Raw genomic sequence first — 15591 nt, forward strand, 5'->3', positions numbered from 1 at the left:
ACACCCTATGCCCTAGGAAGGGCAGAACCCTAGCTCCTAACACCACCGCCCCCCTTTTCTTCAAATCACCCCGAGTGAGCCTTCAGCACTCCACCCCGGGTCTTCTTCGCGCACGCTCTCAGTTCCCAACCCAGGCGATCCTGAGCAGCTCGCTTCTTCGCCGGTCCAGGAGCTGGAGGCAGTGTCGTAGCAGCACTGATTGATCGCCTCCGCAAAGAATCTTCCATTGATGTAGAGACAACCTGATCTTCTCCAAGATCACTCGAGTGCTTGTCCACGGCACGCCCTGAAAACAAATATCATTACGCATAGTCCAAATGCCCCAAATGGAAGCAACACAAGCAATGTTGACGATAGTTTTCTTGTTGTTCATACTCCAAAAGGAAGATAGCTCAGTCATATTATTAGGTATATTGAACCCAAAAGCTTCAGCAACATCACTCCAAATCTGTTTGGCTACTACACACTCAAAGAACAGGTGGTGAACTGATTCATCCTCATTACAGTATAAACAGTTTAGGTTCTCTACCACCCTTCTTTTATTCAGGTTGTCCCTGGTAAGAATTTTATTATTAAAAGCCAACCATATAAAGACTAAGTGTCTGTTAGGCACAACAATTTTCCATAATTTTTTCCAGATTGGGGTAGAGACCCACCCTAGTTAATCATGTTGTAAAAGGTTCTGACCGAATAGACCCCTGATGGCTCCAACAGCCAAACAAGTTGGTCCTCCTCATTGGTCAGATTTTTGGTAGAAATGACCTGGATCAGGTCATGCCACTTTTTCATAAACTCAGCATCCACACACCTGCTAAAGGTGAGTTTCAGGCTAAAACCATCCCACACCTCCGATACTACACATTGTTGTTGTTGACAGATTTCATAAACCCCCCAAAATTGAGTTTTTTAGGGAAGAACCCCCCACCCAAGTGTCATTCCAGAAGCTGGTCTTATAGCCGTTACCCAAATTCCATCTTAAACAACGCCTTACGCCTTCAAGAGCCCAGGTAACCCCCTTCCAAAAAGGTGATCCCACACCCTGTTTGAACCACAACAAAAATTCCCTGTTAACATCAAGTTAAGAAGAATCCCATATACATACAAATCGGATCATTCTTTTACTCAATAGTTCTCCTGGGCTGAAGCAAAGCGATCTGGATTGAAACATTACAAATAGGGAACGACAAGGCAAGGAGTGAGGGATGGATTTGGATACTGTATCGACCTTCGAGCGTACGCGTCTGGCCGCCGGAATCTCGTCTTTGTGGAAGTTAGGGCCTACGTTCATTTGTATCTAGTCGCAGGCCGCCGCCATGGTGATCGCTGATCGGGACGTGGGGCTCGCGGTTCAGGGGTGCCCATGCAAATTTACATGTCTAACTTACGGAGGCAGAGGGCTGGAGGCGGGCGCTTTTTTTTTAGGGAAGGCCATCATGGCTAGCTTTATTAATTTAACATAGGCATTACATCGTCCACAAGCGAAGAGATCAAACAACTCGGGGACTCGTCTGTCCAGTTTAAAGAGGTCTTATTACAATAAGAAAAGTTAGCTAGCACATGCACCGCTTGATTGGAAGAACGAAAACAATGCTTGAAGATAACCTTCCCTATTAAAGAAGAAACATCCACACATTCCGCGAAAATTGCTGTTGCAGCATCCCACCATCTAGATTGGCCATCGCAAAAATTTATGACGTTTAAGAAATCTGATTCTGCCTCCACATGAGGAAACCCAAGGGAGTTTGGAAACACAAGACCATCACGCATCGCCGTTGCTTCAGCCATCATTGCATCTGCAACATGAGGTATATATTTGCATTGTGCTGCTAAAAAGTTCCCTTTATCATCTCTAATTACAGCTGCCGAAGCTCCTGCACTTTCATCTGCAAAATAGGCCGCATCAACATTTACCTTTATGAACATGAGGTCTGGTTTCGTCCACTTCATCTCTCTATTATCATTTTGTTTGCGATTAGCTTCATGATAATTACTAGCAATTGCCAGGACGGACATATGCCACCGCGTGGGATGTGGTGGTCTACCATCATGAGTGAGTTCACATCTTATCCACCATAAGTACCAGCTGCCCACCATAAGAGCTTGTTTAACAATAATATTCGGTTTCAGTGACAAGGGTAAATCTGGTGCAAGGAGTAGATGTTCCAATATAACTGACCCTGAGCGATCGATCAACTTTGCTTCCTCAATCATTCCCGCTATGCCTAGGCGTTCCCAGAGGTGCTTGGCATTGCAACAATCAAACAGTAGATGGCGGACATCTTCCGCATCTTGATAACATATAGGACATGCCCCATTAGTTCCAATATGACGGTTCGTGAGTATGGACTTTAGCGGAATAATACCGTGTAGAGCACGCCAACAAAAAATTTGAATTTTACGTGGGACCTTTTGTTTCCATAGCGTACTCCACACCGCTGGAGTTCTTGAGCCTCCAGGTCGCGCCATCACCATTGCATGTACATGAAAAGATCGTATCCATTGTACTTTGTGTCGGGGATATACCCCGCGGTGTAAACCGGCCGGAAGTATAACCCGGACGGACTAGACGTTTCATTGGTAAACCGCCAGAAGATTGGCGATTTACGTGTCTGGCGGTTCACTGGTATGACGATTCACGGGCCTGAAGACTCATTGATGACCCGGCTGGACTTGGCGGTTTACTTGAGACCCGGTTTACGCTTGGCGATTCACTGGCGACCTACCCTGACCTGGCGGTTTACAAGCAACCCGCCGGAACATTATGACACACTTGTGACCCGGCGGACGGGTCAGATAAATGACAAGGCCCAAGGTCCAGAAGGCCGGTTTATGCTAATGGTGGGCCGGTTTAAGAGAAAAGGTGTATTTCCCTTACAAGGAGTCAAGACCCGGACTTGTATCCGGTTTGTATTAGAAGATAGACTAGTCCTAATCCTAATAGGGCTCTACATGTAACCCGCCCTCCAACATATATAAGGAGGGGCAAGGCTCCCCAAAAGGGAGAAGGGGGACAAGATTGACAAGTTCCACAAGTTGGACAAGTTAGATTTAGACAATAGCTCTCAAGATAGGGCACTCTTGTAACCGTGATCATCATCATCAATATCAATGAAGCAGGATGTAGGCTTTTACCTCCATCGTGAGGGGCCGAACCTGGGTAAAACATCGCGTCTCTCGTCTCGCTCAACCCCTCTCAAGCTACCACATAGATGCGTTGGCCTCGCGACTAAGTCCTGACACTAAGGACATCTGCCGTGACAATTCCACGACAGTTGGCGTCCACCGTGGGGCCTGCATACGGTGGTGTTGAGTTTTTGAATGGGTTTTATCTAGAGTTCGAGGAGTTCGCTTTTGGCCGGATGAAGAAGAGCCGGCTTGAGGCAATCATACGGGATAACCAGGGCTGGTAATACGGCAGAAGGGAGCAAGATCCGTCTAAACTGCCTGGTTGCAAGTTTCGCCGAGGTAAAACAAGATTTTTCAGCTACCGCTAAGCGGAAGCAGTAACACCGAGCTGTATTGAAGGTGGATTCGGTTCCACGCCCGTATTGAGTATTCAAGCTGGACGATGCATACCGGATTGATAAAAAAGGGACGGGCGTTTTGTCGCGGGCGATCAGTCTAAACCGGTTGATTTGACAGCGATCAGGAGGCTTCGATCTGGATAATACTAGCAATTATATCAGCGATGACCAAGTGGCTGGGTATAGACAGCGACAGCTAAAAGTAATGAGCGGCGGCAACAAATCTGCTATTATTACTATCGCCTACGACAAAAAATAAACTACAGCAGCAGACGCCCAAGGCACCCAGACAAAAACATGTTCGAGGCATGTGCCCACTAGCCCCGTTTGATGATGCACGTACATGGAGTGGCAATCTGCCGAAGTCAAAGGCCGAAAGAAAAGGAGAATAAGGAAAGGACTATTACTAGTACGGGAGGTCTAGTACTAGTACTATTCATCAAATGAATTAGCACAGGGCCCAAAGTCTCACAAGGATGTGATATCAAAGGATCGTCAACCACGTACCTCCAGATAAATGTCAGAACTAATAAGGACATGCGACAGCCTTTGCGAAAAAAAAAAGATAAAAAAAAGGAGGAGTAGCTACTACCTGAAGCCGTCCTCTGCTCCAAGTCGCCGAAGTCACGGGCTGGCCGCGTTTCCGCTGACCTCACCACGGCGTTTCACCGCTACGCCTGCCGGCTTGCCTGCCTTTTCTGCCGCGCTTCACTCCCAAATTTATATATGGATCATCTGCCATACGAACAAATCAGATGCTATTTTTCTAAACGTTTACTGGTATAATTAAGTATCATCCAAAGCTTTTTTCACGGTATGCTATGCTATACACAGGTCAACAGACTTATGGCCAAGGTATGATCCGGTCCTCGTGCACCGGCGTCGGAGGCAACGTATACATCTGCACCGCCCGTGCCGGACGTTTAAAGACCTGGAGAATAACCCGGAGGGTTTCTGCTTGAACCACCGGGACCATATTGAGTCGCCGACCAGCCTAAACCGCCTCTGTCGCGACGAACAGATCATCTGTTGTCCGAACAAAAAACATCAGGTGATATCCATCTAAATCTAGTTTCTTGGTATATATTGTTCTTATCAAGGGAACAATTACTTTGGACCGGATATTATGATATGCAGGACAATTATTCATTATAAAACATGGTTTATACCATGGGTACGGAGTACGCGCTGGCAACGTCCAGCCCGGTGGTCGTCCGTGCCACATTACACGATGAATGGACACGTACAAGCTGCCGCCCGTACAGCCCGGTCTACATCAATTAGCCGGGACTGCGCTTGTGATTGACTCACGCGTCTGCACCAGCTTACAACTCCATGAATGACTCACCCGTCCGCTCTCGCGGCCGGTTCACGCGTGCGCGCCGGTTTACAACGCTGCGGTCGATTCTCCCGTCCGCACCAGCGTACAATGCCGTGGCCGACTTATCTGTCTGAGCCGCCTCTGATGTTGCGGTCATCTTTGTCGTCCGTCTCTCGCGGCCTGGTCTACATCAACATATCAGGCCGCACTTGTCTGGATGGACTGTTTATTGACTATGAGCAAGTCACTACTTGGAAAGCCCTGTTTTCTTCTAACAAATTGGAGGTAAATTATCATATATTATCAGCCACCGTCTGCACTGGATGGTTCAATGGGTAGGCGCACAAGTCGCCGCCACTACAGTTTGGTTAACTTCAAATCGCCAGTTGGAAGGAACCATTGGCCGAGTTGCTGACACGGCTCATACGTGATCATTTATAACCCGCCGCAGTCACCTCAACCTTCTGTGGATTCACACCGTGCTATCAGCGCCAATGATATACAAGTTATGTCGGTTTATATCACGGTCAAATATGGAGAGTGTCAAGCCAACTCCTCGAGTTACCTTTGAGATTCGGGGGCTACGATGACATGACTCAGCAAATCTTGCCAGTTTCAGCCGGTTTAAGAACCCCAGGACGATGGAGGGAAAGATAACCCAGTCCTGGAGGCTACTGTTATATTGATGAAAATTTAAAGGCCGTCCGAAAATTTCCGGTTTAGAAAGTATATGACAGTTACGAAATCCCGGCTCAATGAAGAAGATCCGGGTCATCAGAAAGGATTCCGGTTTAAAATCCGGCTCAAGGGAAGTCAGTCTGACTGAAGCTCTCAAATATCTGGTTTACAGTCCGGTTCAAGGGAAATCTGTTCTCCCACAAAGCTCTGAAGCGCTCAAATCCGGTTTAACAATGTCCGGTTCAAAAAGGAATTAACTTCTCGAAAGTTCGAGTTTAAAGGCCGTCAGAAAATTGTCCAGTTGAAAATGAAGATTCCGGTTTAAAATCCGGTTCAAGGGAAAGATATCTTCCACAAAGCTTTGAAGCTCTCAATATCCGGTTCAAAATCCCGGTTCAAGAAGAATTTATCTCTTGCAAAAAGTTAAAAGTTGCCGAAGAGGACTTACTGCCATGATGTGCGGTTCAAACATGGGTATCCCGCCTTATTGGCCTATCATATTATTGATCACTTGGGGGCTTGGTCGTATCCGAACCATAGCTACACCTCTAGATCGGCGCAATGCCACATTATCACTTGGGGGCTTGGTCGTGTCCGAACCATAGCAACACCTTTTGATAGGCGTAAAGCCACAGCATCACTTGGGGACTTGTGGTCACGTCTGAACCATAGTCACGCCTCTTGATCGGCCTAGTGCCACAGCATCACTTGGGGGCTTTGGTCGAACCCAAACCATCGCTATACCTCTTGATCGGCGTAATGCCAATGCATCACTTGGGGACTTGTGGTCACGTCTGAACCATAGTCACGCCTCTTGATTGGCCTAAGGCCACAGAATCACTTGGGGGCTTGGTCGAACCCGAACCATTGCCACACCTTTTGATCGGCATAATCCCATTGTTTCATTTGGGGACCTAGCTGACTTGAACCATAGCTATGCCTATCAAGGGCTTGGTCGTGTCCGACCATGGTAACGCCATTTGATCGGCTCAATAGCCTCTTTTTGCAGATTGTTTTATCATTGCCTTTGAATTTTTTTTTCATTTGGACATATATTTCTTTTGTTGCGTTTTGAAAACCGACAATTTCTTAAACCGTTTCGACTGTCAATTATAAATTGACGGAACACGGTCAAATCTTAATACGGAGACTATCTGCCCGGTTTGATTTTCTGTTACCATCCTATTATGGAGTAAACCGGTGTTTATCAACCCGGCTCGGCTTTCAACTACAAGTTGTCAGTACATGATCAAATTATAATCCGGAGACTATCAGCCCGGTCTGGTTTGACTACGAGTCGCCAGTATTATATATGGTTAAACCGGTGTTTATCACAACCCGATACGGTTTTATTATAAACCGGCACAATATGAAAGGAGTTATCATTACTCAAGATTGGGGTTATCACTCTTACTACAAAAAGTTGGTAAACCAACGATGTGATTCAATGTCATAGGTATGATGTATTTCATATTTGATTATTCTTAAGTGCAGCCTCGGTTATAAACCCAGGTTATATGTCGGGCATTATGACCCGTCCGGCGGTAAACCGCCAGGACACTTTAAACTTGTTGTATGCAGAAACAGGTGGAATAAAATATGACGATAAATTATCCGGTGTTTATTAAACCGGCCTAGCTTTCGACTATATGTCGCCAGTATGATGATAAATTATCCGGTGTTTATTAAACCGGCCTGGCTTTAAGACAATAAGTTGCCAGTATATGATGAGAAATTATCCGGTGTTTATTAAACCGGCCTGGCTTTCGACTATAAGTCGCCAGTATATATTTGGATTGCGCCATTGGAATCATGCGCTTATAAATCATTGGGTTATATTATTCAAATAGCCAAACTTGGCTGAATTTCCATTATGATGTTGAATGAATAAGGTTTTCATACCGGATTATGTTATCTTGAATAGCCAACATGGCTGGATTTTATTATGGTTATTAATAACCGGTATTATTGAGGTTTTCAAATTCGCTTTAGTGCAATGGCTATTATATTATCAATGGATATGGTTTATTTTACAATTGAAGGAATAGTCCCGAGTCGCTGCAGGCTCACGACCCGGCACTTGAGCACTTGAGGGCTACATTATTCAACTGAAGATTATATCAAATATGCAAGTCTCATGTCGCTGCAAGCATGCACCATGACACTTGGGGGCTAATGCAAAGTCATTTTTACTAGTCTTATTGAAGACCCGAGTCATCATATTATAATGAGCCGGCCCTTGGGGGCTACCAATTGCTCCTGTCAACAATTCAAGGTACACAAGTTTTCCTCCATAATATTGAAGGATCCATTGCTCAGTTGGTAAAGCACAAAGCTCTTAACCTTGTGGGCGTGGGTTCAAGCCCTACGATGGAAGCTACATTATAAGATATTATTTTCATTGAAGTATAGATCAAGTCCCGATTCAGTATTATCTTACTAAGCCGACCCTTGGGGGCTACACATCACTGCTAAATTCTACATAATTATATTTACAAAATTCCTGCTCATTATTGCATAATGACCCGGCCCTTGGGGGTTACACTGATTGAAGTTTTTATAAGCAATTACAAGTCTCAGGTTGCTGCAAGCATGACAACCCGGTCCTTGGGGGCTACATATATGGAGTACTCAGTTTATATAATTGAGATGAACAAACCGGATTTCGTCAAGGTTGAAACACTTATTGGAGCTAGTATTAAGTTATCACTATGTTCTCCTCTTAAGACTTGGGGGCTACAGGTATTATGCATATAAAGGAGGAACATCTTCATTTTATCAATTTTGAGCAAATCAGGAAGATCAATTACATGACCCGGTGTTGACAACAATTATGACCCGGTGCCATCAATATTTATAAACCGGCCATTTTGGTAATATTAAACCGGCAAGTTTTACATCTTCAAACCGGCTGAATATCAGATAAGTATTTCAAGACCCATATTTCTTAAACCGGCGCTTTGGGAGCTGAGTCAAAGGAGTTATTCTTCACAATATTTCTCTGTGACAAACCAATGTCGACAAATTGATTATGAAGCTGGTCTGTTGACCCGGACTTCCCTGAAGGAGGAAATAACAAGGACTTAAGGGTGATCAGGTACCGGTTTATAAGAATTCTTAACCCGGAGCACAACCTGTCAAATTTGTTCTTGTGTTTGTTTTGCAGCATAAGTTTACCATGGATAAATCCAAGCTAAACTTGGGGGCTAATGTCGGGGATATACCCCGCGGTGTAAACCGACCGGAAGTATAACCCGGCCGGACTAGGCGTTTCATTGGTAAACCGCCAGAAGATTGGCGATTTACGTGTCTGGCGGTTCACTGGTATGACGATTCACGAGCCTGAAGACTCATTGGTGACCCGGCTGGACTTGGAGGTTTACTTGAGACCCGGTTTACGCTTGGCGATTCACTGGCGACCTGCCCTGACCTGGCGGTTTACAAGCAACCCGCCGGAACATTATGACACACTTGTGACCCAGCGGACGGGTCAGATGAATGACAAGGCCCAAGGCCCAGAAGGCCGGTTTATGCTAATGGTGGGCCGGTTTAAGAGAAAAGGTGTATTTCCCTTACAAGGAGTCAAGACCCGGACTTGTATCCGGTTTGTATTAGAAGATAGACTAGTCCTAATCCTAATAGGACTCTACATGTAACCCGCCCCTCCAACATATATAAGGAGGGGCAGGGCTCCCCAAAAGGGAGAAGGGGGACAAGATTGACAAGTTCCACAAGTTGGACAAGTTAGGTTTAGACAATAGCTCTCAAGATAGGGCACGCTTGTAACCGTGATCATCATCATCAATATCAATGAAGCAGGATGTAGGCTTTTACCTCCACCGTGAGGGGTCGAACCTGGGTAAAACATCGCGTCTCTCGTCCCGCTCAACCCCTCTCAAGCTACCACATAGATGCGTTGGCCTCGCGACTAAGTCCTGACACTAAGGACATCTGCCGTGACAATTCCACGACACTTTGTATGCTGATTTCACAGAGAAAAACCCTTTATGATCCGGGTGCCATGCGATAAAGTCCTCGAAAGCCCCATAGTTGAAGGGAATTTGCAAGATCCTGTCTACATCAACCGATATGAATATAGATCTGATCAGATCCTCGTCCCAAAAACCAGTCATAGGGTCAATTAGATCATGAACTCGTGATATCAGTGTTTGCCCCCGATTCGATAAAACTCTCCTGTTCGGACTAGACGGTATCCAGGGGTCGCTCTAGATGTTAATGTTCTCACCGGTACCAACCCGCCAGATATACCCCAACTTAAATGTTTCAAGACCTTTCATAATGCTCTGCCACGTAAACGAAGCACCACTCTTCAGGGTAGCTTGTAATAAACTTTCATTAGGGAAGTATTTTGCTTTCAATACTCTTGCACACAGGGAATCCGGGTTAGTGATCAACCGCCAAACTTGCTTTGAGAGCATGGCAAGATTAAAAGAATAGAGATCTCTGAACCCCATACCCCCTCACTTTTTGGGGGCGGGCGCTTTGTTGCAAATTTTTCAACAACTGAGCACATACGCACGATTTAGATCGTATGCTTCAAAACGAGAGGATACAGGGATGCACGAGGGATCCCAGATTCACGTGATACGACGCCGTGGTTTTGGGCTTGGGCTTTGGAGTTTCCCAAATTAATGGTACATGCTATAGTAGAAGAAAAAAAAAGAATAAATACCTTCCAATATGCCTATTTCTGTTTCAATATGTGTCGGCTCAAACAAAAAGTTTCAATTTGTGTGTTTTTTTCCTGCGAATGGAACATTTCATTACTTATTGAGTGGATTAATCACTTAAGTGGACACATGATGGGCGTCCCATATGAAGATCCCTCAAGGAGGGATGGAGAGAGGGACGAAATCCACGAAACGGAGGATTATCCGGGCCAAGACTTTGTAGGTCTCTACCAATTTACAACTATGGGTTCTGAACCCAATGAAATTCGTAAATCCTTCACTCGTTTAGTTTTTATCGTAAGTGGGAATTACACCATAATTAACATAGTCGATCCCGATGTGACCTAAGCCTTTAGCTTCTCCATTGCATGGTAGGATGTTGTTGTCGAGCCAGTAGTGCAAAGCAAGGTTTTTTTTTCCTTGATTCTGATTTTTTCGGTAGGGACCAGGAAAATCTCAGAATTTTCAGACATTTTTCGTCCAAATTTTTCAAATGAATTTTGAATTCGAAAATTTTATTCCTCAATATAAAGTGTATGCGCCTTAATTTAACATAGCGATGTGCCTGTTCTAGTGGCCAGCTCGCTAGTTCGAATCATGCTTCCTATGTCGGGCTACTTTAATTTTATAATTTTTCTAAAGGAAAAACTTTAAAAAGTAAGCTGGCAAAACTAGGATTCGGCCCTGTGACCACCGAAGGTAGGCAAGCGACTCGTAAAATCGTACTACGAGTATCCTTGTGTTCAAAACGCCATATGGGTGATATTTGACAAATATTAGCTGTATAAATTCAAATAATTTAAATTTTTCAGGCGATATTTGAGTATTTCGCTGGGTAATGAAAGGTCCGGTTTTTGACCGGTTTCCGAAAATCTCGAGAAGCTCTGTTTTCGACTTGGAGCAGCGTTTGTTGACGAGCCACAAATTCATCGTTGTAGTGGTCCCCACGTACTTGGAATTCAATTTTGTTTAGCACTTTCGCATTCAATACAAAGAACCTGACAAAATCAATCTGTTGCTCAGAGCCTTTGAATAACTTCAACACCACTATCTTTAGATGGGTCTGAAGGCATTCCACTGGATGTAGTGGGTCATACTGATGTTCATTTTGCTTAAACGTCCTATAGTGTGCGTGGAGCCGCGAAACCAAAAAAATGCATATATTAAAGCGTTGCTAACTAGACTAGTTAATATGTCAGTCAAAGCATACAATTAAAGCAAGCAAAGATGAATACTCACGGTGACATAGAGCTTTTCCAAACAGGGGAACCACCTGAGGACGTCAAGAACTGCATTCAATTGAGGATTATTAGAACACCCGAGGGCCAAAACCTTCACGGTGTGTATCGAGTTTGCCGAGCTGACTGGGCTCATTCCCTGGAGAAAACAAACCGACATAAAAAATAATTATTTGTATGTAAGAATGCTGAATGATGGCTGTTGCTACTTGCTACTACCTAGAAGACTAGGAGTTACTGAACAAGGCTTTCGCCTCGCTTTATATATAACTCCTGAAAGACCAGGAGTTTGCACGCGCCGGGTGAGAAAGGCCCGAATATCTCCAATTTAGGTGCCCTAATAACCCGGATAATCATACAATCATTCAGGTGACAATAAGGGAATAATAACCTTTCAAGGCGAGGAGCATCCTCAAGGACCAATTCTTTTTTTTCAGGAGAGCTATCGCGGAAGCCAATGCTTCTAATTGTAAAATAGGGTCTGGCATATGGTACATATATATATATTTGTATACGTATATGATTGTATTATGATCATCTATATAAAGAGATTGAGGTTAGATGTTAGCCATCCATGTAAAATCCTAAACCCTGTGTTTCAACTCTAATAGTCGGCGAGCAAACACGGAGACAACCGGCAGCATGAACTTGGACCAAGCATAAGCTCTCCAAGACATGACAGCCAGAGAGCAGTCTGTGGAATCCGTCCACTGAGATGGAAACGTCAACTAGGGTGAGCTGCTTGAGGACAGGGCAATTCATGGACAGTGCGACTGCATTGAGGAAATGGCAATCCCTGATGTCGGCAACAAGGAGAGTGGATGCGGAGCGGAACGCGGATCGTGGCAACCTATATTTGGTCTTGGTCTCGCGTGCAGAGAGGTAGTCATGGCTCAGGGTGGACGACACAAGCGGTCTTTCGGACCGGCTCGTGGCCCGCTCGGTCCTGGCCAGCTCGGGCCTAGCCCGTTTAAAAAATCAGTCGGTCTGAGCTCAAGAATCAGGCCCGACAAAGCTTCGCTCTGGTCCGGGCTTTAACCGAGCCGACCGAGAAAACTTAGTCACCGCCGCCGCTGTTCCTCTCGTCGTCGCGGCCACCGGTAGCCCCTGGGTGAACCATCGTGTCCCCGAATTTCCCCTACTCTTCCTTCCTCTCCTCCCCATGCGCCATAGCCTCTTGCTGCCACTCGCCATCACTGCTGTACTTGCACCGCCGCCAATCTGGAGTTCTCGACCATGGCAATGGCTGTCGTTTGAACGCAGCTTGCACACTGGCCACCAGCTAGCCCAGGTAGGCGAACGCCTCGCCGGCGCCACCAGGATGAATTGGACGGCCTCTTGCATGTGTGGGCGCTTCACCAGGTTCGCCATGATGTACTGCAGCTCCGAGGCCACTATTTCAGTTCGTGCACCGACGAACTCGGCGCACAAGCCCATGATTTCTCCGTCGGCGAGTCAACACTGCCGCCTTCAATTGCTACCGTTGTGGTCTTCCAAGACCTAGAGGGCGATGAGCGTGTCCACATACGCCGGCGGCTCGCTGTCAGTTTGTAAAATTTCAGTTTCGTCAGTACGGTTAGTAGTTCAGTTAGCTAGTCTGTCAATAGATTCAGTTAGATGGTTAGCCAGTTTCGCTCGCAGGACCTAAACAGCAGCTAGATGGTTAGCTAGATTCAGTTAGATGGTTAGCTAGATTCAGTAAATCCTCTCCCTCTCTCTCTCTTGTGAGATCGGCAGCTATCTGCAACTACATAAACATCAGCTAAATAGGACCTAAACGCAACAAAAAACAGCCTGGCAGGCAACATCGTTGGTCGGTCCATTTGGTCCTCTCGGGCTTGACCGAGCTGACCCCCAAACGGTCCGGTCCCAGAAAAGCAGCTCGTTGGACAACTCGGTCCGGTCCGGACCGGACCGCTGGCGGCCGGCCCAAATGACGCTCGGACCGGGACCGGCCCGGCCCGGACCGTGTGCACCCTAAGTCATGGTCGCCGATCTCGAGCTCCTGGAGGTTGGCGAGGGCTCGGGAGTCTAGCCACCTCTCCACGTCTGCGTAGAGGTCGCCGGCATGCAGGCTGGGGAAGGAGAATCGGCGGGCAGGGCCAGGGTGCTGGGAGATTATCTTGGAGACAGAGGAGGAGGGGACGAAGTAGCGATGGAAGCCTGGGGGCAGGTGACGACCTCGAGGTTGAGTGGCGCGGAGCACCGGTGGCGCCATCGGCGGCAGAGGACCTGCGTGCGGCTGCCGTCCTTGGTAGGGAGGAGGGAGATGATGGTGTCGAGAAGGGCATCGGAAGCTTGCTGGTGAGATCGTCGGTGTTCACGTCGCAGTGGCCGCTGCACGCCCGCTTCCGCGCGGCTCCATGGGATTCTCGCCGCCGCCTCCTTCTTCTTCATGGTGGGCCATTGGCGAGATGCATGGTTTGGACTTTTGGTCTTGGGCTTTGTTGGACTTAGATTTCCCAAACTAAATGCTATAGTTAAGTTGAACTCCCCTCATAAGGAACTCCCTCCCTCCCTCCTCCCAGGTCACCTTGCTCGCGACCGGGAGGAAACCCTAGCTGCCGCCGACAGGGTCCCACGCCTTCTCCTCCTCCACCTCGCCACCGCCAGAGGGCGCGGCCAGGTGAAGCCTGGTCGGCGCCGGCGCCGGCAAGGAGAACTCGCCACTTCGCTCGGCGGGCTCAAGGCGGGCCGAGGCGGTTGGGCCGAGGTGTCGTGCTAGCGGCGGGTGCGGCAGCGCGGTGGTGCGCCGGAACTGACTGACGGTGGCGTGGCTGCGGCGTGCTGGAGGTGCGCGCCTAGGGGGCGGTTCTGGTCACGGCTCCGCTAGATCTGGCCCTTCGGGCGGCGGCCCCTGCCTCGTCTTCCGGCCGGTGGGAGTGGCACCGTGACAGTGGTCGTGGACCCTCTCTCGTCTGCTCCTTGGCTGGTGGATGTGGCGGACGGTGGCGGCCTGTTGGTGGACGCCAGCGGCTCAGGGGGTGCCGTTGGCTGGCCGGTGGTGGTGGGGCGCACCGGGGAGGGAGGGAGGGGCCTCTTGGTCCCTGTCCCTGGTGGCACAGTGTGGCAGCTGCGGCGAGGATGAGGTCAGCGCCTGCGGAGAGGTCGAGGCCGGCGGCTGCTGGCAACCCTCTCCCCTACCTGGATCTGGCCAGTTGGGCCGTCTTCTCGCCAAGGGTTCGTTTTGGGGTGAAGGAAGTGTCTTCTACCTCCCATCGGTCGGTTACGTCCATTAACCTCCGTGGTGGTTGCGGAGGGGTCATGGATGTCGGGGCGGCAACCTCGGTGGTGGTAGTCGCATTACTTGTGGGCGAGCTGCGCGACTCAGGTGTGGACTGGTTGCTATGGCCGCTGGAGCGGCGTGGCGGCCGGTGCTTCGGCGAGCGGTGGCGTTTCGAAGGTGGAGCTTGCGTGCCAGGGGAGATCCCTTGCTCGGCTTCAGTCGGACCGACAGCGGCGGCGTCTCCTTCCTGAAGGCGTCGTCATGGCTACTCCCCCCCTTCGAATGATACAGGTGAAAGCCATGATCCTTTGGATCCGGCGGCGACAGCGCTCCGGTGTCGTTCCCCTTCTTGAAGGCGTTGTCTTGGAGGCCTACATTCGCCGAGCTCAACCTTGTCTCTCCGTGATAGTCTGTCATGGTGGATTACTCCGACCTCTTCAAGCTCTGCCCTCATTGCTCATTTGTTGTATGCATGGAGTGTTGGGGTGATGTTGTTGTTCATGTACCTGTTGTATCCGGCCTTGGTTGTGTTGTGTGGTGGTGTGGTGTGGTGTTGTGTGGTTTCCGTTGTTTGTGTAGGTGATCATTGCTTTATAATATAAAGCGAGGGAAACCTTTTTTGGGTAAAAACAAGAAAAGATTCTAAAAAAAAACCTTGCAATAGGGTGTGTTTTATTCAGTACGTGCTTTCCTTTTTTGTCTTTTTTTGCAGGTTATTCTTTTTCTTTGTCTCACAGATATGAATATATTTGAAATTTAAAGGGGCATCAACTGCGAGATTGAGTTCACATTAATATATACTCCCTCTGTTCCCAAGTATAAGTCTTTTTAGAGATTCCAACAAGTGACTACATACGAAGCAAAATGAGTGAATCTACACTCTAAAATATGTATACATACATCCATATGTTGT

At 47.6% G+C, this 15591-nt stretch overlaps 1 pseudogene; it reads right to left on the reverse strand.

The window, feature by feature from the left end:
* Positions 1-118: 118 nt before the first annotated feature.
* LOC125516491 (putative FBD-associated F-box protein At3g50710) lies at positions 119-13849 on the reverse strand (annotated as a pseudogene).
* Positions 13850-15591: the final 1742 nt, after the last annotated feature.

Source organism: Triticum urartu, chromosome 6A (assembly GCF_056163025.1).
Source record: "Triticum urartu cultivar PI428250 chromosome 6A, HENAU_Tu73, whole genome shotgun sequence".
Classification (NCBI taxonomy): domain Eukaryota; kingdom Viridiplantae; phylum Streptophyta; class Magnoliopsida; order Poales; family Poaceae; genus Triticum; species Triticum urartu.